The sequence below is a fragment of the Agelaius phoeniceus genome, chromosome 1 (genome assembly GCF_051311805.1).
Source record: "Agelaius phoeniceus isolate bAgePho1 chromosome 1, bAgePho1.hap1, whole genome shotgun sequence".
Taxonomy (NCBI): Eukaryota; Metazoa; Chordata; class Aves; order Passeriformes; family Icteridae; genus Agelaius; species Agelaius phoeniceus.
In genome coordinates, this window is record NC_135265.1 from 40350516 (window position 1) to 40377847 (window position 27332).

Consider the following 27332-nt stretch of genomic DNA (forward strand, 5'->3'; position numbering starts at 1 on the left):
ACACAATTGTATTTTGGGGAACCATACAGCACATACTCAGATTGCAATAAAATGCTGGATATTTTCATCTGCCAAAGAAAAGACTGAGTTTAGTGTTCAAAACAGCAGTCTCTTAGAAAAGCATTCAGCTGGTTCTTCCTAACCTAACTGTTGCCAAACAAAGACAGATTAAGATTAATTGCAGTAATTAAACAAAGGGACAGGCTACAGCATTAGTAGCAGCAATGTATCACATTCATGGTTCCCAGATACTTTATTCAACAGGAAAACAGAAAATCACAGGAGTTCTAGTCAATGTTATGTACATTTTCTATAAGGATTAACTCTTCAGCTGATACCACTTACAAGGCATGTGCATGTATAGTTTGCTACAGCATATCACTCTTCAAAACCCCCTTTAGCAAGTAAAACCAAGCTAGATTTAGAACCTATTTTTTGACTAGATTATAACCCTCTAAAATAGTTTAATGGGAGCAATTTTTTTAAACTACCAATTTTTTACTTGCGTTTCAAAATTCATCTGACAAGCTGTAGTGAAAAGAGAGGTAGAATATAGATTAGGCTCTAGAAAAAGCTCTTGTTTCAAACCAGATAAGGAATAGTCACCATTTTATTTTTGTTTTTCCCTTATCCAAGATTTTTACTTGCTTTTGGGTTGGGGTTGAGTTTTGGTTTTGTTATTGCTTTTTGTGTGTTTGCTTCAAAAGAAATGTACCCTGTGTGAGGCCAGTTTTGGTCACATCAAAGGTTCAGGTTACAGCGTCACCAGGTTCCCAGCAGGAGACTGCAAATTAGCTGTATTGCATTCAGAAGCCTTGGCTGTGTATCCATTCTGAAAGCCAGGGTATTGGCTGTTGTTTTCTCAGAATGCAAAACCAAAGACTGTTGGATCTCTCAAACACACACCCCGTCAGGGTAAAAAGCTAGATTTAAAAAACATGTTCATATTTAGGATATTCCAAGGGATATAAATAGTCTTGGACCAATGGTTTATGGACTCAGCATAAATTCCATGTGTCTCCGAAGCTTCTGTTCTCCCAGGACTTTTCCCATCCCTTCTGTCCCCACAGCGCTGAACATAAAAGCAGTCTCAGCTTAGCAAAACATGATCAGGGATTATGTCAATTAAATTTAAAAAAAAATTCCTCTTATGTCCACTTCAGCATGGCACAGATACAACCTGTTTTGCCAGGGCTGGCACAGCTTAAGGCTTAGTCATTAGTCATTAGGACAGAAATACACACGTTAGGAAATCAATAGCCAGTTTTGCAGCAGAGAGGTAGCAGAAAATAAACAGAGCTGTACTCTAGGAAGCAATTATGTATTTTCCTCATTTAAGCTTTGAACTGGAGAGTGAATCTGATGGTGGGAAGAAAACATTAAGCACAACTGAGGAGGGGAGAATATGTCCCTTGCAAATAATTTCCCATTAATAGCTGCCTGCTCTGACATCTTTTGATCGAGCTATTTCTAGAGCTAACCCTCTGCTTGTAAATACTAATGGTGCAAATACTTGATGCTAATCTTGTTTCAGAAATGTTTCATCTTGGCTAGGCATTAATAAACCCTGGACCAGAAATTCTAGGAGTCCAGCCATGCACAAGGCCTTGCTATAACAGATCAATCAATAGTGGAGGTAGGTGAAGACCAGAAGGATGTTTAGATGCCTTTGTGGTTCTTCAAGCACATTTTGATTCAGCCAAGATCTGGTTTGGCTTTCCCTTTGCACAAGAAAATTTTAGCTTGTGTAAATGGTCATAGAAAATAATTGCTAGTTCACAGGTTTAAGTTTGCTTGATGAGAAAAGAAAATTTGATTTGGTGGAGAGAACAAGACCCGTGTAGTGCAGTCATCCATCTGGACAGTACAGGTAAAGCAAGGGGATACCTGCTCTCACTCCAGGTACAAATTACAGGAATAGCCATTACAGACTGTTCGCTAGTCATGTACAGAAAGGGGGGTCTATTGTATATGCCAAAAATGGATTGTGGATTTTTAAGTCTCCTTAAAGGAGTCAGATTTTCAGGATCCAAGGTCCTCAAGACAATCTCATTCTTCAGTTGTTTTTGAAAGCCATACTGTATAGACCACAGTCTGTTAAATAACAACCAAACGACAAGTTTGCTCTTATTGCAGTGAATTATTATTATTATTACTATTACTTCATTGCTATTGACAAAGATTGGCAGCATGGGTGAAACAACTGGAGACAGGTCTCCTCTTTGAAGGAAGTTTTGTAAAATATGCAACACAAAAAAGACAAGCTCAGCTCTAAATAGCTTCCACTCTCAATGATGCATTAAGGGGAGAGAGAGAAATATTACTTTTCCTTATTCAGTGCACTGATAGCATTGAACTTTCACCACTTATCTGCGGCTAAAGGCTGTCCTCACTTATGCCAAATAAAGGGTAATAATAGCAACAAGTGTCACTGGACAAAAGTGGTGAGTGAGTCTTTGGTACAGCCTGTTATTGATAAGACTCTGATCCCCTGCCCAGCTGAAGAACAAGACTACAGCTGCCAAACAAAGTGCTTTTGTTTGATGTGGTAACTGCAGCCATGTAGGGAAAGGTGCCAAGTATGATACTGAAGTAGCCTTTTAATAGCAGATAGCTAAAATGAGAGGTTGCACTGAGTGGGAACACAGCACACATGGGGGAAGGCAGTTTTGCTTGATGTGTGAAAGCTTTCTGTTTATACAAGCTGATGCACATGGCATTACATAATTGTAATTAGATGCTTTTTTGTCTCAGGAGACATCTGAATTGTAGCTTAATCATTTGTACGTGACATCCTGCAGCTCCTATTAACAAAACAAAAGTTTTGAATTGTACAAAGATATTAAAAAATCCCAAATAGAGTTTAGCAGGAACCATGCTCACCTTTCCTTCCCATAGCTTTGCCTTAGACCCCCTACAACCAGCTTGATGTTTATGGAAATGTATTTCAGGGTAAATTATTAACAATGCAGACAGTAATGTTGTGATTCTGTTTCAGTAATGTTATGATTCTGTTTCATTCAAATAAAAAAAGAAATGTACTGTAGGATAAAAGTCAACAACTCATTACACAAGTCACCATCTAGTGGTATGTAAGAACATGAACTACTATTATTTACGTTTAGATGTTAAATAAACCTTGCAATCTTAGGGACTTAAAATAACCTCTTCAGTGCTACTCCAAATGAATTTGTGAATACATATATGGTCCATATGTGAATATATGGTTATTACATATATATTCTGTTTTTAGATGTATGTATAGTTGTAGTATAGAGTGATATTTTAAGTAAATTTGATGTTATTCTATGCAAAGTTTAGTTGCAACAAAGTTTTATGACATATATTTAAAATTATGGAGCACTACAGTTTGTAGGGTACATGGTTTTTTGGCCTTTTTCTCTTCTCTGTATGCAGACAGCTACAGATGCATTTATGTGCACCTGTAGCTGTATTTATGTGCCTGTAACTGATGCTCCAGAGCATGGCATGGAAGGCGTCAGTATTTCTTACTAGGCAGCTGAGTTGCAATGCAACTCAGTGGTTTGCAGTGGCAAACTTGTGGTTTGCTAGTACTATTTGGTTATTGCAGGAAGAAGTGACATCTCCCCCACTGCAGCTATCTGTTTAGAGGGAAAGCTATTAGGACTGACAGAGAAGCTCATTCTTGCTCATTATATTCCAAGCCCTTACAGATGAGGCAATTTTTCACTCTTCTCAGTTGTGATAAAAGCTGAGGACAAATACAGCATTATACTCTATTCAGCCTGTATCTAAAAATGTTCTGAATTTATTTATCTCTGAAGAAAAGCTGTATGCAAGCCAGCACTTTTTCTCTCCCCCAGTCTACCTTTCCTATTTGCATTTATATTTAGCATTATTTCACTTGGGGCCAAATCTTTGAGACATTATTTGACTTTAACCCAATCTTTCTTCCTGCATTAGTCACCATATGAGATTTGTCCAACAAAGGACTAAATTAAAACTTTGCAGACAGGATGTGCACTAGAACTTCCTGATGAAACAAAAACCACAGGGCAAACAAAATATGACATCAGATTACAAAGGTGCACTGATGGCAAACCATGATATTTCTGCTCCTGGGCTTCCAAAATCCTAGAGGATACATGGGGTGGGGCTGGAGGCAGAGAAATGAGATAGGCTAGGTGCAAGGAAGGATGATCTGCAAATAAACAGCTATGATTAGTACTTGGCCATGTGCAGCTTTTGTTGCTTGGACTCCCACAGAAAGAGCAGTGTGACCGGTCACAGAAGCTAATAGCAGGTGCTGACCAAGGCCAACTCATCCTTCTCCCCACAAGGCTGCTAAGAGGAAGAATTTGACCATTTCATGCTATTCTAACTATCCTCCACTTTTGGGAGACATTTATCATGGAGATCTCTAAAGTTAAGGCATTGTGGTGGGAGATCTTTCACTGGTGAGCACTGTGGTGATTGAGCCAGGCTTCATTAAAGGCAATGAAACCATCTTATAAAATACCAGGAGAGCTTTGGGGATCAGTCTTCCTAAAACCTGGTGTGCAAAGCAGGGACTTTTAAACACTTTTACCAATTTTCAGTTCCTGCCTCCTTGTACTGAAGCTGGAATAAGGAGAAGAGCAAGTACTTTCTATGTGGACTCGTGCACTGGATTTGGTTTCCTCAGTGGCAGGGTAGTACACATCAGCTTAGTCACAGGACCTGCCTATACCCCCACTTACACTGCTTTAAATGCAAATCAAATATTTTACCTTAAATTCCTGCATTTAGCTAATGCATTTTAGCCCACATTTGTTTTAGTTTAGGAGCAGGCATATGGCCACTTACTTCAGCTCAGCTCAAGAGGTAACTGCTTAGGTCTTAGTTGCCTTCTTAATTTTAAAGTCTGCCTGGATAGTTCTCTGTGGAGTCTGGGAAGGGGAAGAAAGCTGAAAGAGAGGGACACAGTAATGTCCCTGCCTCAGATACCCTACGAGCCCTGATGCCAGTAGGAAAAATGCAGATTCATACTTCCCCAGATTATTTACTAACCTTAAAAATTCAATTCAGTTCTCTCCTGAAGGAATTTCCTGACATCCTATACTATTTTCTTTTTAAAGGCATGCAATGTTACAAGTGGCCAAAAGCGCCTCTTGCCTGATGTCTACTTTTTACGTGTTCTTTTAAAAAATGGCTTTTTGCCAATGGCATCTAAAAGGCAAGGTAGAACACTTGAATCTGGGGCTTTGTAGCACAAACACAGAAGAGGTAGCCAAAACACTCTAGAAGAAAAGAAAAAAGTGGCTTTAGGAAATGCCAAGGCTCCACTGCAATTACTGGAACACTGTGGAAGATAAGTAACAAGGATAAGCTGTCAGATCTACAAGTGGTGTAAACTGGCATTACTGAGGTAAATTCAGGGGCACTACATGGATTTTCACCACTGAGGGCTGAGGACTGTAACTAGGGAGGAATGTGTAACAGCCTTGTGAGGCACAGATTTTCCTTTCTGTGGAGAATATTGTTTCAGTCTCTCCCACGGTTTGTCAGTGACTGCTCCATGGTGAGAACATGAAGAAATTGTCAGGTCTATTAACCTTAACAAATGTAAATATGAACCCAAATGTGGAAAAAATGCTTGGATCTGAGATGAATTTCATTCTAACAGACTGCACAGCTAAACAGTCACTTAGGCAGTTAACCCAGCAACAGCAGCCACTGGAAAAGAAAATTGTTCACCTCGCTCCTTTCAGGTTGTCCTTCCTTCCTGTTTCTTGTTTTGGTGGCACCTCATGTAAACAGCTGCACTGAAGGAGGTTGGAGTCACTGATGTGATTTATCCCAAATAAATTACCTTGCAAATGCAGGTCTTTATTCTCCAGTCAAGACTATTGCTCACAATTTTTCTATTTAACTGCAAACAAATCTCACTCACCAATTCACTCACAAAGCTGCTGCTAGGAGCAAGAGATATTCTCAGTTCTTGTAGCATCTGACTGGAACCAGGAGTTGTATCCCCTTATTTCTGTTCCCTGAAAGAATGGCATGCCCCATGTCCCCTGTCCCACAGGGAAAGAGGTTTTCTTTCACCTGATAAAGGCTGTTCCTGATCATGGGGAAGTGTATCACATCAGACTATGACCAGTGCTGCAAGACTGCTTGGAGCATGGCTTAGTTTGGGATGGAGTCCATAATGTTTACATCTCCCATAAAAACTGTTGCAATAAAAACAGTAATCAAAAAGAGACTTACCCCACATTTCCATGTCTGCACTCATACAGGAGGGTCTGAGGGATCCCACTGCACAGGACTGGGATGGCAGGAGCTGTGTGAAATGGCCTATTTCTCCACATTGTGAAAGGGCCTTTACAAAACTGCTTCCTGCAAGGATCATTACCCTACAAGGGTTGGGATGGGGCTAGAGGGAGAATTGGACTAGGGAATTCTTTACTTGGCAGATCCTTTGCATTTCCTGCCAACATACACAGACATTCCTGCAAGAAATGCAGGAAAAGCTCCAACTAAGTTTCAGTCTGCACTTCAGGATCAGGCAATACTGGCAAAGCAACTCTGCAGCCAATCTGCAGCTTAAGGCAGAGAGAAGCCACTGTTTGGTTTATGGTCTCAGATTCACTTCTCCAAGGTCCAGATTCATACAGAGACAGAAAGCTGTGCACTGCAGTTTTTAAGGAGTCAGAGGCTGGATTCTCCTTGGTGCTCCCATGGCACAGTTATGTACTGAACAGGAGGACTCCCTGTCTCAGGCCTACAGGCTGTAGAAGCTGAAGGTGTTCCAGCCTGGGCTGTCCACCTGTACTTCTGCATCTCCAGCTGTGCCTCTGCTGCTGCCTCTGCATCACCAGCATGGCATACACTTCTGCATCTCAGCAGCTTCAGTGCCAACCTGATGACACAGGTTAAACTGCTGGGCAGAGAGGATAGAGTTAGTCTGAGGGACTGGGCACCTGTGTGCTGTCAGCTCTGTGTTCCAGATTGCAAGGCAAGATGTATTCTATTACCATCCGTATGGCCGTTGTCTTCTGTCAAGTGGGAAGTTTTCCTTATCTATCTCTGAGTGCTCACAATCACTCCTCCCTCTGGAGGGACATCTGCTGATAACAGGCTATTGAATGTCCCTGCATGACTGATAAGAACTGTAGCATCCCATTGTGAGATGCTCCGCCCAGAGGGAGGAGCCAAGCATTCCTACCCGGATATAATCTGAGATTCTGGAACACCAGCACAGCTTCTCCACTGGATTCCCCAGAGGAACAGCAGCTGCCTCTTCTTCCACTGGATCTTCGGAGGAAGAATACATCCTTCTCTACAGATCCCCCTTGCTCCAACAGAGCCACACCTGACACTCCAGGAGCCCTGCAGCCACATTTCCAATTGTACTACTACCAGCACCCTGGCCCACAGGGTGTCAGGTTGGGTTCTGACTCTGTTGGTGTTGTCCTAGTGTACTGCATTGTTTATTTTATCCTTTTATTTTCTTCCCTTTTAAAGAACTGTTATTTCCCGCTCCCATATCTTTTGTCTGAGAGCCCCTTAATTTAAAATTTATAGCAATTCGGAGGGGTGGGGAGGGTTTACATTCTTCATTCTCTTTCTTTTTACATTCTCTTTCAGGGGAGGCGCCTGCCTTCCTTAGCAGACTCCTGTCTTTCCAAACTGAGACATTCTGTTAGAGAGTAATGCCTTCCAGCCAGGGATAAAAGTTTGTCTGTCAAAGCCTCTAAGTTCTGGGGCTGTGCCTGGGAACTGGAATTCCAAACCTGGAGACAAGAGACACTGAAAGCAGAGTAGGGGAGAGAGATTCAAATTTTGTCTTTTCCTTGGCTGGATCATCAGTTACCTGTGAAGGTGGTTTTCAACCTCCAAGGTCTCATTGAGGGCTCAGGCACTGGTACTGTGCATTCAGGTGCTGGCAGGAACACATCTTTCTCATTCTGCAACAACAAACAGGATTCCCTCTGCTTAACAACTGTGTTCTAGGATACTTGCCCAGACAGCAGACTTTGAATTTCTGAGTGAGAATATAAAATAAGAGAGAATTCCAAAGCTTTAGGAGAGTTGCCTTTCTATGCAAGAATATTGATGAATACTTTCCATAGTATAGTGGCACTATAGAGTATACACAATGGGACAAGGATAAAAAACAGGACTAGATGTGTCAGAATAACTTTAAAGCATACATGGACATTGGGTTCCTCTAGCTCCATTTGGATTAAAAAAAAATTTATACTTACTGTTCTTTCCTTCCCTTTAGAAGAAGATATTTAAACGTCAATGGAGATTTTATTTCATTTTGGAGCTTTCTTGTGTTTTTCAGTTTCCAAGTCAGAGGTAAAATGGGTAGCCCTTCATTTTATTTAGCATGAAATGAATTACAAGAAAGTGGCACCTCTAGGAATAAAATGCCTTCAGTCTGCATGTTCATGTAAGTGTAAAATGTACTGCAAGGCAGATTGCTTCTCCAATTTCACTACACATTTGTAATAATAAAAAAGTGGACTCTGAGGAGAAGTGAGCCATGGGCTGTGTGATTTGAACAGCTACATTAACACACAAACTAAAAGGAGCAAAAGTTCTAGACAGTTCTCTATTAATAGAAAAATAAAACAGCACCCAGAAATGCATAAAGAGGCAGTAAATGAAAGATTGGATGATGTACATGGTAAGAGCAAATCTAGACAGATTTCCATTTGAAAATAAATAAAGGCTCCCAGTGGCAAGTAAATCACGGGAAGGAAGGCAGAAACAAATGAGCAGACAGAGGAAGAGAGGAGGGATCATACATTGCAATGTACAGTTATTGGTACTTGGCTAAAATACAGTGTTGGAATGAATGAGCACCTATACCAAGATTCTAATTAACAATACAGAGATACAGGGAACATTCCATCAGTGTTTGGTAGGAAGGGAAACAAATGCCTGAGTCATTCAGAAAGCAATGATAGCCTGTTTGTAATACCCACATCTGTCACACCACTCTCTGTTGTAATTACACTCCCCTTGATGGTAAAGAAGAAGATTATGGAGAAGATTATCCCAGGGAAGGATGTACTCATGAATCTGTAGGCAACATTCAAAGAACAATCCACTCAGAACTTGGCTAATCCAAGAAGCAATAGAGCATACTGAGCCACTGAGCCACATTTCATCATAATAAAGCTAAACAAAAATAAGAGACATACTTAACACTGAGCAGACCTTTGATACCAAAGAAAAGAGATGGAAACTGGAGGAAAATACCTAACTAGTACCTAAATAACTCCTTCTGGGCCACCTGCAGGTAATCGAGGCTGCATCTTAAGGACAGAACAGAATAGAACGTCTTAGGAAGAAGTCATGTGTTTTGAATGTCTAGCAGACAAAAAACCAAAACAACTGTGTATCTCTAACTCCACTTGAAAAACACCTATCTGAAAATGCCTATCCACCATGGAACAAAAAACTGTTTTTAGCACTCAAACATACTGAGTATTTGCAAATATTTTCTGCTATTCATTCTACTTTGAGACAACTGAAAACAAGCTATAGCACTTCCAATTTAAACTTGATGGTCACGGATTTTATTATAGGTTGTCCATGTAGCTCAGCCTTAGAAAAAAGATGTGGAAAATCAATAGGATTCTACACTAATGATGAATCTTTAATAGCTCAGAGTAGCTTGTTCTCTTCAACTGATACCATCAGTGCAATGGCAGTGCCAAAGAAATGACAGACTTGAGCCTTTGCAAGATAATGATCACATTTACTCCTGTTTAGAAAGAAAAAAAAAAGGATTAAGGACACATTATTTTAGCAGTACAAGCAAAATAGCATGTTACAAATGCTCTGTTAAAAAAAAGGGGAGGGGGTTGGGAATGAAATTGGAAACAGATCTTACTGCTGGACTAAAACCTTGGTGGTTTGGGGAATCTGGTAATTGGTCCCTCGAGACTTCCTCTGGCCCTCCTCGCTTTCACTCAGATACCCTGTAAAGATGTTTGCAAAAATCTCTTTAGAGGTGCAGTTACCTGGCATCCACATTTTCCTGTTTCAAGGAGAAAATCAGACAGTACCACCTCTATGCTGTTCCACCTTTGTCTCTCTGTGGAAGCATAAAAATCCAGCACACGCCAGAAACTTCCCACAGATCTTCCCAAAACAGACAGGGGAGCTATGTGGGTGCAAGGGCAAGCCTGGAAATCAGTATTTTCCTCTAGATGAAGGTGATGTGACCAACCCTGCAGTGTGGTTAGGTCATGAGTCAAGACCTTGAAATGATGCACATTTAGTTCCCAGTGCTAAAGCATCAAGCATTTTCCTAAACACCACATGGATATGTTGTATGATTGTCAGAGCCTTCCACTTTGAAAAATAAAGGAATTGGCCAGCAAAATGGGGATATGCAGACAGGCACCTGCCACATGTGCCTTCAGGACTGCAGGTGCACAAGTACCAGTACAACATTTTACAGCATTGTTTTTAATTTTCATCCCAAATCCCCAGCATCTCATATGGAAGAGGTTCATTGTAATTAAAGAGTACACCAGCTGTTTCCATGTTCCAGCTTTGTGGATGTGCTCTGGTTTATGCATATTGCATCTGAATTAATGTACACTTAAGCTAATGGGGGATCTCATGTGTAAAGTATCACAGAGAAGCTCATACATCCTCTTTGCACCCTGGACTATAATCTATTTGCATCCCACAGCCTTTTTTGTTTCAGACATACCTACACAGGAGTTTTACTTCTCTCAGGCTTCAGTTTGCACTGTGACCCTTATTGTTCCTCTTCTCTTCTGTAGCTGGCAAAAGAAAGATGTAGCATCTTTGTATTTTGTGCCTTGCCTGTAAGATCTGTGGCAGTGTACCATATTTAGAGAGTTTGAGGCCAGAAGGGATCTTTAGCTCATCAGCTACTGCTCTTTAAACTGCCCTCTGAGTAACTTGTCATTGCCAAAAAATGACACACCTTCAGAGACCATGCCTGTTCTGGAAGTCATTGAAAGATGGAGAATCTATCACTTCACTAGATAGTTTGTGTCAATCACTCCTACCAGAACAACCTATGTCTTGTTTTTAGTTTGAATTTGCTGTCCTTTAGCTTCATGTTTCTTTCTGTACCCTTGCTTGCTAGATTAAATGGGTGATTCACTCACAGTATTTTCTCCCTAGTATGTGATTATTCTGTGACTAAGGTGTTACTTTTCTCACAGATTCATTCTGTAGTGCCCAGTACCAAATGCATGATCAGCCTTTATACTGTTCCTTGGAGAGAAACAAGTTAGATCACTTCTATCCTCTTTTATTTATTCAATTAAACATGTTTATTACCAAAATAAAAACAGCTAATTACTCCCTGGCTAACTATCCTTCTTGACTGCTTTTATAGTTTCACTGACCTGTCAGGGTGTGCTTCTACCTGGAACAATATGCCAGTAGTTAAATCAAGTATTAACCAGCAGAGATTGACATTAACTAATGTAAAAGTATTCATAATTTCAGCTACTATCAAAGAGAAGTCAGGACTGCTGGTAACAGCAGTTACCAGAACATTTTAAAGGCTGGAGGACATTTTCAGTACTTACACTGAGTGACATACTCACTGTGATGGCTTAGTCTAAAATATATGTTGTCTAAAGCACAATTGTGCACTTTTGGCACAGCAGCATTTCAGAGCTAGCAACTGGGTGGAAACATGGAAGCACCAACATGACCCTTTTAGGTTTCCCTGTAAAAGCCAACTGCCAGAGAGCTTCAGAGGCATTCTCACCTACCTGTCAAAGTCAAAGGGGCAGAAGTCTGCATGGGCTGAGCAAAGCTGAGGGTGCTGGGAATGCCAGCTGTTTGCTCCACCACTGGAGCTCCAGAAACACTGGTCAGTGCAGAATCTTGTCCCTCAAATCAGCCCCCAGCCTTGCCAGGTGCCTGCAGGCAGCTCTAGCTCTGGAGGGCAGGGCTGTCATTCCCCCAATGAACATGCTTGCAGATTTTTTTTCAACCAGCTTAATTTCATTGATCCTGCTTAAGGGCAGGTCACTATCCCTGGTTACATCAAGCAAATTGGAAGGGCACAGAAGTGAAAGTGAGAAGGTGGGAGCTGGCAGGAGTGCCTTTTTTAAAATGGTAAAAGGTTGTGTTAGAAGAGAGTCAGTTATCTACACAAAGTGTAGTGGTCAGGTTTACCAGCTCTACTGTGAGTCGCTTTTAACACCAGAACACCTTCAATTCACTATGGGTTTATTCTAGTAAGACAAATGGTTTCATTCCTGATTATAATGTTGAAAGCAAGAGTGTATAGACAAAGACAACACAAAGTCATCCTGAGCAGCACTTTGCATTTGAAATCTCACTTAACTGCTGCCTTGGCTCTTTGAAGGATATTACACTGGCATCCTGAATTGCTGGTTCTTAGATTTCAATGATAGTTTACAAATTTACAAAGTTACTCCTAGCCACAGGGACAAACCCCCACCACCACCCAAAAGAAAAACACAAAAAAACCCCCAACAACAACAACAAAAAAACCCCAGCAAAACAAAACAAACAAACAAAAAAAACAACCAAAAACCCAATAAGGAACATTTATAAAAACACTGTTTCATACCATCTAATTTTCCTCCAATGTACATTTGATGCCCTTATCTAAATTCCTCATCAATGGAGTCATTGTCATAAAATTCAATTTTAAAATTTAAAAATATATTTATATTTTCTTCTGTTCATTAAATTCTGTTTGTGTATAACTGAAACTAACTTATTTGAAGTGCTGCTTTAAAAGAATTGATATTCAGCACCTTTTTATTAAATGTCGAAGTTTGTTCACAAAAGTAAAATATTCTTCCTAGTCCTGTGCTTATGGTTGGATTACGAAATAAAAACTTCAGAGATATGAAACAGCTTTGGGGGAAAGGCAGAATGTTAGTTTATTCCAAAATACAGATTTCCATACATGAAATATGAAAACAGCTTCTAATATAAGAACAAGATTTTCAGACTCTTAATTTGCAGCGGTTTGGAGATAATCACTTTGCAGAGAAATTCCTCAACATTCCTGTACACTCAAGGATGACAAAATGAAAACTGCCACGTAATTCAAAACACATTTGGCAAAAATGCAAGAGATAATTTAAATTTTCATAGTATACATTCAAGGCTGTACAATGAGCCATATATAGCTTCCCTTTTTGTATTATACAGTATATGGACTAGGAGATTGTTTAGAATAATATTAATTTTCATGCTCTAATAATATGCATTGCTTTATGGCTAAATATTGTTTACATCTTCCAATATTCCTGGTGTGATTCCATGTTACCTTCAAAGTAGGCAACAAAGTGGAGAATAATAAAGGGACTGTGCACCCACACATACAGGTATTGGAACATTTTAATATCTCTGTGTATTGGGATATCAGTGGCTTTTTTAATTAGAAAAAAATTTAAAAGCCCTTTTGTGCTTACCAATTACAGCCTAATTCTAAGTGGATTTTGGAAAAAATTATTAATACCTCTATCATGATGATGTGACCTGACATTCTGCACTTCATTGCTTCTGAAGCAGTCACTTCATTACTTTCTGTGCTTTCCTGCTTTTTATCAATAAAAAAATTGTTCTTTTAACTGTGCTGCACTTATGCTTGTTATGGATTCCACTCTTATGCTGTTTCACTTCTGATTGTCTATATTGAACAATTGAGGTTCTTTGTAATAACTACAATAAGCCTTATAACAATTATTGCTACCTTTACTGATTGTGCAAAATTATTTTTCCATTTATTTGAGAAATTGCAAAGCTCTTTCCACTTAGGGAGTGTATTGTGATTTACTGAAGAAATTACTACTGCCATCAGTGCCAAAATTATGATCTCTATTAAGAATGTCATTCAGCCAATGAAAAATGTTATGGCAGTTAGACTTAATATGTAGTTAGACACATATTAGGTACTGTATTCTATATATAACAGACATTATTTAATAATAATAAATATATGTGATAAAATTTTCTTTGTTTTCTGGGAGCTTGAATACACAAGCTAATCTTAGCAGTAATTCTTCAAGGTGGATTTCAACTCTGAAAATACATATCATACTTTTTTTTGGTGAGGGTTAAAATTCTCTTCATATAAAATAAAGAAAGAAATAGAGTATTCTGCAGTTTAAAAAGTTCTACACAAATGTAAAATTATTTTTTGGATGGAGATAATACCTCAGAACTATCTCAGGAGAAATGAAGCTTCATCAAAGGCAGGTTTGACTCAGTAGTTCAGAAGCCCCCCGATGTCAGAGTCCTCTGCCATCCCCAGAGGAGGGGGTGAAGTTTTCAATAAGCCATGCTGTAATAATGTCTGGAAACTTCCAAGATTTGTCTGAAAAGTCTCTGCTTCACAGCTCTGTTTTGCACACAGTAGTGTACTAATATTCAGCAATAAAGTACCCTTATGTCTCTTTGTGTCAAGTATTTCATTTTTCCATAGCTATTAAAAGCACTTCACAAAAGATAGGTTTTTTTCCTTTTTGTGAATTGATCCTCACCTGGGTTACAAGTAGAAGAAACATCAGTAGTTATTTATGCAGTGCCATAACTCTGATTTTACTTCAAGGTAGTCTTGGGAAAACTAAAAACAAAACCAAAGTAATGTCTTTGCTTTGAAAGCTTTGTCAATAGGTTTTGTTAAAAGACTTGATTTCTGCAGGCTGAATCCTGCAATGCAAACAGGGCTTTATTGAACAGTTAATTCCTTAGTGTAGTTCTGCAGAGATTTGATGGACTGGAATCAAGGCTTCTGCTCATGACTGTACAAGACCAAAATGGGAGGTAGTCTTTTAATCCAAGGAAGAATCTTGGGAACCCCACCTGCTACATTTCTCTCTTTTTCTCAGGAGTTCCTTTTCCTCATCTTTCTTGTCTCCTTACTCCATAACAAGGGGGTTTTGATAATAGAGAACTCTCTCTCAAACCTATCTCTAATTATTACCATCCTTCTCCTACTGCCTCGCTTTCTGGACTTGCACTCAGAAGTATCACTTGCAAAACACCTCTATTGCCACTCTGGAAATGTCCTGAATTCATAGTCTAGGCATGTTCTTGAAAGAAATATGGTTTTCCTGCTTAAAGTGGCCTTCCTGGAGGTCAGAACTGTTCAAGAGACAACATTCCCACAGTGCTTCATGAAGTGTATGTCATAAATCACAGTCACCACATGCATACCTTACCCAATGCAGACATGGTGCATTAGAAATGCAGATGACTGAGCACTTTCTTAAAACTGCCTTTCCTCTCTCGCTATCTTTTCAAGAATTGTTTCAGGGAGACCAAATCTGACACTGTGAGATTTAGGAATTTTTTTCACACAGAAAACATGAAATTCTGTGGGGCTTGGTGAAATATCCATTCTTCTGCTTACGTTGCTTTTTATATCTTTTGGAAGAATAGATGTTTTTTCTACCACACATAAGGAATTTATACTGGTTATGTTTTCTTGTAAAAGCTGAGATACTCTTCCCTCAAGAGGATTTCCTTTGAGTAATTGCCTAACTGGTGGCCAATGAGCTATAATTACTCCAGATGAAACCAATTGTTATCATTCCTTACCGTGCAAACTGCACTCCAAACACTCCAAATAGCATTCCCATTAGTCATATCTCCAGCACAACCTGCACATTTTTCCTGCTGAAAACAGATATTGATTTGACACTGTGCTGAGATGATATGATGTATAACTGATTGTACATTTCTGTGTAGTATTAGATTAGACTAATGCATCCAGGTTTTCAATCCAATTACGCCTGCTCAGCTGATGGAGGGAGTTGTACCCTGTGCAATTGCCTTGGCAATTGCCAATATCACTTTATGATAATCTACTTAGAGTAACAGAATCATAGTGAAACAGGAATAGGCTGAGTTTTTCCCAGGTCTTTTCTAATGTTGCTTCCTTTTTCAAGGAACATTAGGCTGATCTCAGTTGGTAAATAAACATTTGAATCCTACTCATGAAAAAACACAGAAAAAAGTACTCAAAATTTTCATGGTGATTTAAGAGTGTATCACATTGGCAGTCTATCACTGTTCCATGAATGCACTATGGTATGATTTGGTCTTGGCAATTTATGATGGTAAATACTTGAATTGTGCAGCTGACCCTGGATCTGGACTCAAGGTTTCCCCTACTGTAAGATTAGCTAATATATCATTTTTTATTCCCTGAACAGTACCTGCTTGATAAGACATACAGTCACAGAGAGTCAAATTAAGTTTGGCAGGAAAACTAAGTGGTAAACATTTTGTTAATATCCAGCTGGACAAAGAGAGGAACAGAACTAAAATGAGCAGGAGACAGAAAGTACAAATAGTCTTTGATCATGAGTAGCTGCATTTTTAAAAAGCAAGGAATTGTCAAAACACAACAGAATAATTTTTGTTGTTGTTTATTATCCATTACTTCTCATGGAAATCTAAGTCCTATCACTTTACTCTCCTAGTTGTTGCAAAAGCACAATAGTATAACCTGAAGCATGTCAAGGAAACAGACTCACCTGAGAGTCTTTTGACTCTCAGAATGATCAGGACATGAAAAGAATGCTCAGCTTCTGTGGAGCAATAGCCAAGAAACTAAACAGCATTAATACACAAACCAGAAAAAAACCAACTTTTTTTTTTTGTGAGAAACTGCATTACAAAATCTGTGTGATACTGAATTGACTGTAAGATAGATGAGGTTAGTTTTGTCCTTGAGAAAATGGACAAAAGTAGCAAATTTTCAGGATGAAGATGGTGGTCAGGCAATAGCTCTGAAAGGGCTCACCAATGAAATAGTTTGATTACTGAAAGTGGTGGATAATTCTCTTAAACCTGCTTCACACACCTGAAGATATTAGACATGATTGATACTAACTGATCAAAAAACAGTTTCAGGGAGAACCATGGAAGTCCAAATATGGAATCCTGATGCCCGTCCTTGGCTTCAATAGCATGCTAATATCACAAAGAACAGACACCTGGATAAGTATGATCAGTTAGGGAAGAGTTTTTCCACATGTTTTTCTTTAAGGCTATGACTTAACTTGCTGGCTTGGTGGAGTTATTTGAAGAAGTCAGGAAGGAGTTGAATAGAGTGAACTGACTGGAGTGGTGTATCTTTCCTTCTAAAGCAACTTCAGTAGATTTCCTCATGTTTAATTTCCTGAGCATTTGTAATAAACATTAAAAAATAAGACAAGCAGAATGAACAAATGTGATGGTGGGCAGGAACCAGAGGGATGTGTGCAGGAGCCTGTTCTGGTTACAAAATTGATAAATGAACTGTCTGTGAAGAAGTGCACAACTTACAATAATGAGTGCCTGTGTAGATCACAGCAGTTGATAGCTTTCAGTATAGATAAACATAAAGGGATGAGCCCTGAACAAAAGTACTTCTAATGTCACATCTTAAATGATGGGCTCTGAGCCCAGCACTAATATTCAGAAGTGAGATTGTTCCATGAATACATCAGTGTATCGGTCAGTAGCAGTCAGGGAAAAATAGAAGTTAAAATTGCAGAAATTAGTAAGAAAAATAGAGAGTGCAATAGGCAGTGTTACTGTAACACTGTATGGATGCATGGCTTGACTACAATTTGAAAAATATGCAGTTTACATCTGCCTCTGCCAGAAAATTTATATTAGAATTAGAAGAGGTGCCAAGAAAAGCTTGAAGGATAATCTGAAATGGAAAATACCTTCTATAAAAGAAGCAATTGAGCAGGTTATGACTTCTGAGTTGGGGGAAATTATCCAGAAAAATTATAATTGGTATGACGATGGTAATTAGAAAGCAACTGTGAGCAGTGCTGTCTACCACAAGAACTGCAGATCCCAAATGGAGCTGGTGGGGAGCCAGATTCAGAACCAACAACAAAGGAAATGGTTCATTGTGCATCATGTACCTGACAAGTTGAAATATTTGCCAAAGGATGCCATAGAATTATGGAATATTTATATGATCTCCTTTTGTTCAGCAAGTACTTGGTAATGAGAATGTGATCTTGGGTTAGGACAATCATACAAATCCATATGTCCACACCTACTTTTTGGTGATTACAGATTTGGTGCATTGATTAGGACCTGGAAAAAGGAAACACAATGCCATAGCAAAATGACTACTGAGGGAGAAATAATGCTGTGGGTAAATCATATATAGCACATTATTTTTCTTTTTCTTTAATGCCATGAGTGTTTTCTGAAGAGGCAGGAATCCTGCTGTCACACCTGTAACTAAGACCATCAGCAACAGAGAATTGTGTATCAGGGCAGGAACCTGCAGCCTAGAAGCCAGTGAATCACTGATGTTGTGTTCCAGGTGGTTTTATGTGGTAGAATAAGAAGTTCAGGGCCCTGGAGAGTTGGTACAACCAATTGCCTGCTGTGCACTGTAAATCAGGGAAAGCAGCTTGCAATTAACAAGGAGTGTTGCAGGTCTTGTCAATATACTCCATTTTACTGATTATCAGAAAGGTCCAAAACCTCTCGGTCAAATTGCTAGTGAATGTAAATTTCAGTCAATTATAATTAGAGTTTTAAAGTTTCAGAATCAGTTAAAAAAATAAATCCTATGAAAAGGGGAAAAGCAATCATAAAACCTGGTCAAGAGGAACACTTCCCCTTCTACATCTCCTGACTACCACATATGACGGCTCCAGCTTCACAGAAGGAAAATCTCTGTTCAGTGAAAGAGTCATTGGCTACATAGTCATCTGCTCTATGTCCTGCACCCATTATTTTTACCCCCCCAAAAAAGTAAAGCATTAATATTTTACCTTTATATCATCACATCCAAGAACTGGAGCCTCATCTAAAACCCCTTGAAGTCAGGGAAGGCTGTCATTGACTTCAGCTGGCATTGGAATAGACTTTGAGAATGTAAATTGCCTGCTGGCAAGCTAAATAAAGATCTGGGTTCAATTCAAGTTGAACATAGATAAATTTAATAGTGAAGCATCAGTGAAGTTATACAGGTCTGCAAGCACACCAGCCTTCATTCTGTTTGTTGCTGCTCAGTTGACTTCAGTAAATCATTCCATGAGGTAACACATCAAAATGGCATTTGATAATGATTTTCACTATCAGTGAAGGCATGAAGCAGAAGATTAAGTAGAAATCAAAAGTTCCAAGGGTTAATGATAATATCTTACAAATGGGAAAGGATACTTTGCACTGTTTATGCCATGCACAGCATTTTAAAAAATCGAAGCAAATCCCTTTTTCAAGACAGCATGAAGTCAAGCCCTATCTAGAAAATAGTATATTTATTAGGATTTCAAGAAAAAGTGTTCTTGCTATTATCTCTGGGATGAGATAGACTTTGCAGGAATGACATAAATATTCTTGCCTCCAGTGTGTGATTGGCATAATCTGTCCACAACACCGACAGAATATGATACTATATTGCAGGAATGTGGCATCAGTCCTTTGTTAGGAGCAAATATTTAGAACATCTTGAAATATTTCATTGTCATACATGTGTCTGTGTGTATGATAGAAATAAATTTTGCTGCTTGGTGTCTCGGGATGTATCTTCTTGCACACAGAAATACTAAGGGCAGTCTTCATCATAGCACAGAGACATACCTTATTGTGGTATTTGGGTTGGAGAAGACAAGAAGAAATAAAACAGAAAGGGAAAAAAATTCTTGCAAGCATTTTTGTCATCTGAACAATTGCTTTGAAGGGAAGAAAATATGACCTGCTATGCTACACAGGTTTATATTCAAAATTTTTCTATTGCTATACAACAAGTGTCACAAATTCACACAATTTACCACTGAGTTTTGGTTGGGGTTTTTGTTGTGGTTTTTTGACTGACAACATTTTTTCCCCAGTATCTCAAAGAAAATCCACCAGTGTTGTTCTTTGCAAAGATTACATTAAACATTATTGGCGGGAAAGAAGATAACCCTCAAGAAAACCACCTGGAACCGACCAGTTCTTGCCCAACTCTTTCATTCCTAATCACAAAATGAGAATCTTCTGCTTCTCAGAACCCACAACATCCCATCTACTCACTGAGATATTTTGCATAGACATTTTTGGTCATGTGGGGAATCATTTCTCTCAAACAGCAGGGTCAGTTGCTGTCTGGATGGGAGTCTCCATCACAAGCATTCTTGCAAGAGCAGCTCCTACCAGGATCAAGGTGAGATACCACATTTTTTTCTGATTATTTCTTACATTCCAGCTGGTCTGTGGTCCTACATGATGACTACAGTACATCAATGATCGATTTCTATTTATTATCTCAAAACTACTACTATTTACTATCTCAAAAGTACAGAACTTCTTCTAGCTTTCCTACTATGTACAGTGTCCTACCTATAACCGCAGAACGAGAGAATGCTTTAGGTTGGAAGAGGCCTATGAAGGTCATCTAAACCAACCTCCTGCTGCCCCTGATCCTGCCCTTAATTAAGGTAGTTAAATCTGGCTAGTTATGTCTAGAACATTTCCAAAGACATTTCTGCATTTTGCAGACTATTTAAATTTATCCATGTGGCATTTGGCCAGTTGCCTCACCTGTCCCTGGAGCTAACAGTATCATTGGGACTGCCCAGGATTCCTCCACCCAGGAGCGACTTCACCAACACATTGAAGCACACAAATAGTGCCTAAGTGACCTAGGCACAACAGGCAATTATCTGAAATTTCCACCTTGGCAGTTTCTAGTCCACTGCTGTGCCATGAAACAGCACAGAGATCAATCTACTGCCTATTTGTCCCAAGCCAGTCCATTGCCACATCTACTCAGAGATCACCAGGAGACTTCATGGATCAGCCACGGAGCTGAAGACAAAATGCATTGGCTATGTGCACAGATAGAGTGCTGGTACCCATCTACATCAAACCTGAATGTAATCCTTTTATCACAGCTATAGTTCAAACCCAAGCTTGTCAAAAATGCTTCATTCTTGGGTCTAACCAGGCCTACCACTTCACTAAATGTAACACTAACACACACATAATTATGGGGTAAGAGAATTTTTTCCCACTTCAGCACTTCCATGAATCCAGCCATGTGATACTGTCACATTTGTGAAGCATGATTCTATTTATATGTTCAAGTAGCTGTCATAGCAGCCTCAGCATCAAATAGCTGCTCTGCTGGAGTGAGCAGACAGTTGCTAATGGGAAATGTTACAGAACTCCTGTGGACAAACCTCATGCTAAGCAGTACTGCTGCTTACTGTAGGAGTAAAATTAGAACCATTTTGCATGTCTAAAAAAAATTGCTGCTACATAAATGGGTGCTTTTAGCGGAGGGTGGTGCCACCAGGGAATTATCTGGATACATGTATTTCAGCAATTCATTTTAGAGAAATCATTAGGAATGGATGACCATCTCAGACATTGTGAGCTCACAGCTTTCACCCTGGGTTAAACTAACTTACAAAAACCCAGTCAGGACAGAGCACCAGCATCATCTTTTGATTTTCCCTGAGACATACTGGTGATTACTTCATCAACAAAGGAAATTAAGACTGAAATGGGAAACAAAACCACACAAACTAATCTGGAATGGATGTGTGTCTCATATTTCCATTTGCCTGCAATTCTAATATACTAACACAGTACTTGCTGGTACTCCCAAAACCCCATAATACTCCAAAACCCACCAGCTTTCTGAGCAGAACACAGGGGTATGTACTGTGCTTAGGCATTCCTCTAACACACTTCAGAGGAGAGGCCATTTTTTTCAGTTTCATGGGGTTTTTTTCTTTGCTTTCTGTAACTTGAAAACTTAAGAAAAAAGAAATATAGCTTCATTCTAACCATGGATATTTTACTGGAAAATATTAGCTTTTGTAATCTTTAATTATAAGACCTTCTGGTCTTATAATTGACCATGATTTGGAAACAGAACAATGTTTACAATGTTCATAGTTTTGAATGGGAAAAGTTTACCATCTTAAGGCAAGAGGTGCTATCAGGCATGTCTTTGGCTTACAAGGCCAGATCTCCAGTACTTCATGTATAATCCAGAATTAAATTAGCTAAAAAATTTATTGCATTTTATTCTATTTTTTTCATATAAGGATATAAATATTTTTATATTTAGACATATACTCCATATAAAAACATAGATAATAAATTATTAATTATATTAATTTGTTTAAAATTAATTAGAACTAAAAATACATCATTTTATTATGTATTAAATTTTAATATATTTATTTTATTATTTTATTTATTATTGCTACTTTACAGCCAAAAACATTTAAAACTTTTGTACCAATTCTGTGAACTCAGAGGTTCATTTGCAATAGAAATTCCATACTTCCCTTGATGCTTCCCTTGAGAGAAGGGCTTCTGCAGCTGCCCAGGCAAGATGGTTCAGTGAGATGAGGGCTGAGCATAGCAGCAATTCCAGTGGAAAAGCACTACTGATATCTTAGCTCCATATGTCTTTTTTTTAGGGTATTGGGGTACACAGGCATGTTCTGTACACACATACCTGTCTCAGAGCTGCTCTCTCCTCCTTACAGGTCTTGTCATCCACTCTCCTTCTCTGTGAACACAGACTCTCCAGCAGAGACCATGTTATTTGTAGCACTGCCAAGTTCAATCCACCTGCAGAGGCACCTGGAAAAACAATTTATATACGCACAAAAGTACCTGTGGAGTTTGAACACACTACACGTCTTAGCACTTCTACTTCAGCTGAGAGAAATGTCACCAGCAAATATAGGTCAAGAAGAGGAAATGTATTCAGGTAGTTAAAGTTACCAGAAGAGCCCAGTCAAGCAGATTTGAATCTTCAGGTAGCCATGAACCCAATGTTCTGACTTTATCTGGAGTTCCTTGCTGAGAGTGAAGCACTAGCTGGATGTGCCATGGGAGCCTTGGCACTGAGGATGTGCCAACCAGTAATCCACACTACTAGGATTTACTTGCCAAAGGGTCAGTGTTCCAGGATGTCAAACTGTCATTTGAGAGGTGATAAACTACAGATAGATCACTGTTCACCAAGAAGGAGAGGAGACTCTGGGACAAATTGAGATGTTATAAAACATTGTTCATTAATTATGCCCCATGAGAGTCTACTTCCAACAAGGGACTGCCATGCTGGCCAGCTTAGTGTGGATGATACCACATTTTCCCTGTCTGTTTCAGGATCATTTTGCCTCCTTGGTCTTTCTTCACAGATTAACTTTTTGCAAACCTTGGAACAACATCCTGGCCCCTGCATATCACTGGCCCATGGTCTGTACTGGCTCACCAATTCAAACTGTGGCCCATTGCTACCTTTCAAAGAAAACAAAGAAATGGTTCTAAAAGAAGTTGAAGGATGGAGGGATAATTTTCTGTTGCAACTCATTGGGCAGCTCCCACCCATAACAAGCTCTGACTACGAAAGCACATTTTAGCACCCCTGATGGAGAGAGCAGCATCTCATGGTGACACAGATAAGATATCAACAGGGGCTCTAAGAAAATAGATCACTCTGTACCCATTAATGCTGGGATATCATCTACTCATATTGCAACATGACTTTATATCCTGGCTGGAGTCCAGGCTTTGTTACAATTAGCATATTAGCTTCAATTATGTAAGCCAGCAACTAGCTTTTAGCTAGTATCTGTAATTTACCTTGGGAAGAAGTTTGATTTTGTCTGTCTTGTTCCTGATGTAGCTTGATTGAGAGTGAATTTTATGCAGAATATTTCTTCTCTGGCTAAAATGCTGTCTATTTCTGGAAGCTCTGGAGTCAAGGTCCTGTTTCACATCTTGGGAAATCTGGAATGGGTCTCCCTGTGTGCCCAGCTTGGGTGCTGGTTGCTCAAAGATGCCCAAAACCTTCAGAAATAGCCTTAAGTTTATATCTCACTCCAAGATAAGTTTCAGAAGGGACTCAGCATAGAAGGGTGATGCCAAAACTTTGAGTATGCATACCCCATTTGGGAAAACAGCAGAACTCCACCAGACAAACCACTGGGACAACTGGGAGAAAGGTGTCATATTAAAGTATTCACTGGTGACTCACACTTGAGACAACTTCTCTGTTTGATTGTAAATTTAAGGGACATCATCTGGGAAAATGTAATATTTTAATATTTTTGCTTGTTTTTACAGAGGCGGGCGGAGGGGGAAGTTCAGCAACAATGACTTATGCTGCTGACTGTAGCACAGTAAGAATAAGTTCACAGGTAGTTGTGAGGCATTTAAATGCTGCAGTGGAAAAAGGCCATGGGTATACCATGGCCAAAACTGTCAGGTCTTTGCTTTATGTTAATATATTAACCTTCCCTCAGTAGAATAGAGGCCTAAAGATAAATTCATTCTCTCTCCTTAAAATAGCCTAGACATAGCTAAAGCAACTGAGGAACAAAGGACTGAAACACTGTTGGAAAGCTGGGAGCTGTTTAAGCTAAAAAGGAAATGGTTATGAAGGATTAGAAGGAGATGCAGTAGCTCCCCTGGGCCTTCAGCTTAGCAAAGCATAACCATGACCAGCTCTTGTGATGACCCTGAGAGACTAGGAGAAGAGCAGCATGTGTAGGACTTGTGTTCTTACATCAGGTAAGACAAAGAACATTCCATTAACTCATGGCAATGTGGGAAAATGGAAGAGCAAATGTCGATTGACTGCTTTTTTAAAGTGAGATATGAAATGAAACACTTATCACCAGAACAACCTCTGATAGATGAGATCAGAGAAGAGAAGAAGTGCCCCAGCTAAACAGAATTCCTAGGAGTTTATCTGTGGATAATCCACATCACTCTTTTCACAGAGCTATGATCTGATATTTAATTTTTCCACCACATTGTGGTTTTGGCAGGATGTTTTTACTATCTCACATAAGAACCAAATTGTTTTGCAGCTTTAGGATGACAAACTCAAACTCTTCTTCAGGATAACACTAAAAAATGAAGAGATAGAAAAAGACTTCAGTGATGCACAGTCCTTATGTGTTGTTTTGTTACAAGACATGTATCATCAACTTCCCACACATTTTTTAGGCAGGAGATCTATGGGATGCTCAGCTTGGTGCTCCACAGATGCCACCACCATCAAACAAATGACAGGAAATTGGCAGCGTGCTGTGGATTTACTTTCTTCAACTGAATGGAAAACACTGTTCGGTATGGATCTAATACCCTTCCCTCTTCACCCACTCCTGCCATGCCTCCATGCCTTCAGGTTTCCAAAGCAGGTCTCAAGTTGAAGAAAAACTCAGTCCTTCATAGGCTGAGTGTAAGGTTTTGCCAATGTACAGCAAAACAGCCACTCCTCAGGTGCCACTTGAAGATATCCAGCCCCTCCCTCCCTGCCTCCCTCCCTGCCTCCCTCTCTCCCTGCCTCCCTCCCTCCCTGCCTCCCCTCCCCAACAACACTCCAGAGAACAATTTTTTTTCATAAAGGGGAAAGCTGGAAGAGAAAATACTTAATTAGGAATTTCAAGAAGAATTAGAGTGGGTGGGACATTATCATTCCATCTGTGTTTGTGTTACAACTTCATCTGGAAACTAAGCAGTCCATTGCACATGCCACTATAAATGACAGCCCGTGCCCCAGGCTGCTCACCCCACAGACAGTCAGCAATTACAGCAGTGCTCTCAAGTGGCCAGCTCTGAGTCACACCTAGTACTTTTCGTGTGTGCATGCACCTTAAACATTCCACAAGCTGCTAACGAGGCATTTGCCAACGAGGGAAAGGCTTTGAATTGTGTATCTTTCCTGCTTTAGATGGAGACTGGTACAAGCTGAGAAGTGAGTTGCTGTATTCTCCTAGCCCTTGATCTCCAGGGTTGGCCCTGCCTGCACACAAGCTGAGGGCAGCTGGCTGCCAAACTGGCCCAGCAGTCTCCTGCATCCCCTTCAAGTCAAAGGCATTGGCACAAAGTCTCAGTGCACCTAAGGAGATGCGAGGAGCTCCAAAGACAAAAGTCTGTCATACTGTTTCTAACAGCCCTAGACTGGACTGATTTCCTTGCAGATGAACCTGACAAATACACAGCATGACTAGAGAGCACAGCAAAGGTACAGAATCGGTGCTTACTTGTATTATTTGCTGGTTTATACCTATACAGCCACAGAGAATGGCCCTTGGTACACTCCAAGCTGAACAAGCATCATCTAAACCATAGGATTTACCTGGTCAAGCAAGTCATCCTCAAGGGAGGCACTAATATATCTTTCAAGCCTTTCAAGATGATTCTGCCTGCTCTTGAGTTGGGCCTGGCACTGGGCTCTGGGGTAGTGTGGATGCCCATCCTCATGTCTGTGGTTTCAAGGCAGAGTTGATAAGGCAATTTCCTTCCCCACAGAACTTTTTTCTCCTCCAAAGCCAAGTGTGAGTATTGGTTTACCAACCAGGGTGAATTTCAGCTGCCTAAAAGAAATCACAGTCACAGAGTGGTTAGGGCTGTAAGGCTGTTTAACCTAGGGAACAGAAGGCTCAGGAGGGGATCAAAGAGCATCTCATTAATTTACCTGAAGGGAGAATGGAATAAAAGAGGGAGACAGGTTTTTTCAGTGGTGCCCAGTGACAGGACAAGAGGTGACAGGCACAGAAAAAAACACAGGAGGTTTCATCAAAACACAAGGAATCACTTTTTTTTTCTGTTTTTACATCACTGAGAGTGATGAAGCAACATCTTGTCCAGGGAGGTTATGAATTCTCCATCCTTGGAACTCCTCAGGAGCTGTCTGGACATGGTCCTGGTCCACCAGCTATAGGTAGCCCTGTCTGAGGTCCCTGTATAAAACTCATATGTGCATTGCTTTCCCTCACAACAGATTATTGGCAGAAAGACATGTCATTTCTGTCAGAGCTAACTGGAAAACAAAGCACAATTAAGACTGCAAAAGACAGGCAAAAGCTAACCCTTATAGCAAAGAGCTGCTCAAAACAATCCTGGTTGTTACAGTGGATAAAACACGTGAAAGGTGAAGCTTGAGGAAGGACAGATGTGATGTCTGGATCTTAAGGCAAATGCAGGGTGGCAAATCTTATCCCTACCAGATGGCCCTATGATTACACAACCTTTCAGCACACTGATGGAGTTTGAGATTTTCTGTCTTGCAAGAAGCAGCTTCAGATAAGTTTCAGCAGAGTAAATATGCACCATTGACTTTTATTCAGTTTTAACAGACTTTTGCAATTCACTTTTTAAAACATACTTCTGCTTTATGACTGCTACTTTCTCATACTCTCCTCCTTAATCTCTTTTCTCATAGATGTTTAATTGTGTAGAAGAATCACTGTGATGTATTTAACTTTCATATGATTTCCCTGTTTGGTAATAATACCCCCAATTAACTACTGTTCTCATTAACCAATTTACTCATTTATAATCAAGGGCAATGGCTTTAGCAGTTTTAATAA

The 27332-nt window shown here is 39.7% G+C and overlaps 1 long non-coding RNA gene across 1 annotated transcript; it reads right to left on the reverse strand.

The window, feature by feature from the left end:
- Positions 1-10704: 10704 nt before the first annotated feature.
- LOC143695741 (uncharacterized) lies at positions 10705-26990 on the reverse strand. The gene is made up of 3 exons (XR_013185273.1): positions 26099-26990; positions 22457-22584; positions 10705-10778 (listed from the first exon to the last, which is right to left on the reverse strand). It is a non-coding gene; the product is annotated as an uncharacterized LOC143695741 (long non-coding RNA).
- Between the last annotated feature and the right edge of the window lie 342 nt (positions 26991-27332).